The following is a 3,733-nucleotide window of genomic DNA, read 5'->3' as shown; positions in this document are numbered from 1 at the left end:
AGGATCAATTGATAGCAAAGAAAAGGACCAAGGAACTATGTCGGTCAGTGTCGTTCAGTGTTATAGCATGAGCTGATTGTCAAGTAACTGGTGGTGTTCGTCGACATTAAAGCGCAACTTGTAGTTCCTTGGTCCTTTTCTTTGTTATAAAAGACCAGTCAAAAACTGCTCCCGCTGGTCTTGGTATGCGGTGTTGCGGTGCCGCACCACAGGAACTACACTGGCGGCAAGTTAAGTCCAATCCCAGGAGCAGTGCACCAACATAGCACACACGACCGCACCAACCTCGAAGCATCTGTACAGTGCATGCAAGCATACTCTGGATGATCAGGTGCTACTCTTGGATGTGAGCGTCCCATTCAACCACAGGCTCAACCGAGAAGGGGTCCAGGGGAGAATCAGCACTGCCATCTACAATACACCTGGAAAGATAGTTTATTTTATTTTATTTTTTACAAAAAGCCATGTGGTGCACGCAATGTGAACATGCAGCAGCCATGGTGGTGGGCCATGGGGGCCAGTTGCCGTTACAGGTCTACCCTCATTAGTATGACATCAGTTATGACAAACCTTATTAGTAGACAGTGGGGAAATACTGTGTCTTTAGTGGGGAAACACACCACTGTGTTCATCTACTCCCGTTGTACCCAGCCCTGGGTGTCGGGTAGCACGGCGTCCCAGCGAAGCAATATGAGATGCCGAGGCAGGGGTGGTCCCCCCCCCCCCCCCCCCCCCCCCCCGGTATCAGAGCTTCCTTGCTCGCAGGCTCAGCCCCAGTGTTCTGGAGCTGGAATGAAAACGTTTTCTCTCAGATGTGACCAGTCTAGTTCAAACTTACAACTTTTGGCCAAACCAAAGTAGCCGAGGATGGCCACAGGCACATCCCCCCCCCCCCCCCCCCACACACACACAAACACAACACACACTTGTACAAACATTGACGCGAGATAGAAGACCGAGCTCACACCTGAGCCGATTCAGGCAAACACATAGCTGCATTCTGATATTTTCAAAATCTCTATGGCACTGGCTGAAAAGCTCGGTCCGTTCGGCTTCCGGCTGAGGGTGATGTTGGGCAGTTGTGGTTCCCTATTGAAGTTTTGGCTGGATTCTCTGCAAGAGATTTTCTACATCATTAACGTTATAAATATAAAGAACAGATGGGTGCGAGGTAGGAGCCCCTTCCCACTACGTACTGTCACGAGAGATGAGAGCCAGTCAGAAAGTGCGATAACTGGCAGTGTGACAATAGACAGGTTCCGGAGTACGATTTTTCGTGTCAAAATCTGTAGAGGCACTACGGATTTTTATACGTCGTTTTCGAGTTTTCGAACAGTGAAATGTTCCGGAGTACGGAACTTATGTGTTTTCCGTCATCGCCTAGGCTACGATCACAAACACGTCACGGCACGGAGAATCATCGGATTCTCCGTGCCGAAAAATCTTATGAGGCACGCCTCGAAAAATCCGTAGCGCCCATGCGGATTTTGGCACAGAAAATCGTACCCGTAACCTCTCTAGTGGCTCGTAACTCGTAACTCGTACCCATGTGTTCTTTATTTCTACATTCTATTATCGGCTCAATAATTATCATTAACGTTATTCCCGCTTCAGGAACTGCATCTGTGCCTTGATCCTTGAGGGTGGTGGCGGTCGGTCCTTCGGATGCGGAGAACTCGGTCTAATCGAGTCTCCACGCAAACCGTGAATTAAACAGATGCATGTACATGTATGTCTTGCTTTCCATTGCAATGTGTTTGAAATGCGTTTGAATTGTTCCTCGGCTCCTTTTGTTGTCTCTGTTCACTATTGCACAGGTATTCTCATCCGCCAGCCATGTACACATTACACGGTGTACGTCCAAGCAGTATGGGCGTAATAAGCCCTCCTCGCTTGCAGCTCATCCGTCAGGCAAGGTGTTTGCTGTCGATCACGACAGTCATGAACATTTCACTAATGCATGTATTTAACCAGACAGCTAGGAGACAACAATTTATACCTACAATCGATAGGAAAAGCTGAATCGGCAAGTGGACAGTTTATTCTTGCAGTACCGAACGGCGCAAACATTCTGCAATAACAGCGACGAAAGTAAGAAGAACTCGCGAAGAGAACCAGCTGCCTTTCATGGTACGGTACGGGACATGTACGGGATAGCGCCAGGCATGCCGACGCGACAGGCACAAACAAACAATTACCGAATGTGAACCCTGGCTAGCGCCAGATGTTACTGAAGTAACGTCATTTGCATTGCTACAGGGATTAAACCAAGTTTACGTGCAACACTCAATAGGAATCTTCATTGTAAGATAACCAGCACGTACTAACAACACTGAAGTGTGGCTTGTAAGCATTCACAGTTTGACCTGGTTCTCGGTAGTCTGTACACGCCCTAAGCTGAAAACTGCGCGTGTATATCTCTATGCCCTAGAGATACGCGCTTGCATAGTCCTCTCCAATTCTAGTGTTGTCCAACATTCGCGTGTCCTGTCAAGTTTGATCTGCGTGAGTGTGTGGCTCTGAATTTTTGTGACGGGTTTCTTTTTGCTTCTCTTTCTCTTTTCTCTCTATCGATCCTCCCTATCTGTGTATTCCATTCTGCCACGGTTTGCTCTCACCCTTCACCTCTACTGATTATTAAATATTGGCCATCTTTTGATAAATTGATAATCCTTTTAAAAAACCTTTCAACCTTTGTTCAGCATGTGCATGTTTGTGCGAATTAGCCTCCGGGTCGCAGGGCAGAGCCTAGCTGCTGTGAATCCAGAGGTGTTGGAGGATGCAGGAGAGAACGGGTACTGCCCTGGTTACCAAGGTGATACCATCTGCTGTCTCCATGACAAAAACTTCAGTCTCCATGGGGATACTGGTAGAGAACATCGTGCACCTGCGTTCCCGCCAAAGCCGTTAGACACGGTGGTGCGTGCGCTGTGGATTTTTTGAAAACGTGCACGGCGTCCAACACTGCCGCTAGTTTTGTGAACATAGCCACTGGGGGCGGAAAGTCTATATGAAAGAAGGATCTGGAAGGGGTGGAGGTGGGGAAGCAACAGCATCAGCATAACTGCCAGCATCTCAACTACCAGGTCTAGAAACAAACTCTGTTGCTCTGAACCAGCAAAATAAGCTAAAAAAAAGATCAATAACCATCAGGAAATTTTTCATACACCATCCCCCTACATACAGTATAGCACCACACAGGCACAGTCATACATACATACAGTCAAGAGTACTCTTTATACAGTAAATATCCATTTTGCACTTATTGACTGTCCAGAATGTTGTGGTAGCAAAATGTGAGCTCCTCGGAGTCGGCTTTGAACCTTGCAAAGCACGAATGACAAGCAAAGACAGGATCCACATGGCCATACTACCTGGTGTTGTCTATGTTCAAGCACTGTGTGCATTTGAACATTTCCTCATACCACACTAGACAATACCTCCATGCATGACATCATCATGCATGGAACTAGAACTGAACAGGAGGATTGGTGGCATACATGTATGATGTAGCCAAAAGAGAGGATGCAAGTGGAAATTTGTTGTAACTAAAGTCTCATGCCGAAGCCACCATCAGACAACTGGACACCTGGATCGGTGACATCCAGGCCATCATTCATCCCTAAACGATGGACCAGAACTACTACTTCATCGGGGAAAAGATGCGCTCACGCGCGCTGCTGATCCCGCAACCCCTTCCCTAGTAACAAACCAAGCAGAAATCGACTCCACA

Source organism: Sycon ciliatum, chromosome 13 (genome assembly GCF_964019385.1).
Source record: "Sycon ciliatum chromosome 13, ocSycCili1.1, whole genome shotgun sequence".
NCBI lineage: Eukaryota > Metazoa > Porifera > Calcarea > Leucosolenida > Sycettidae > Sycon > Sycon ciliatum.
The sequence above is the reverse complement of the archived record's forward strand: the minus strand, read 5'-3'. Positions refer to the sequence as shown.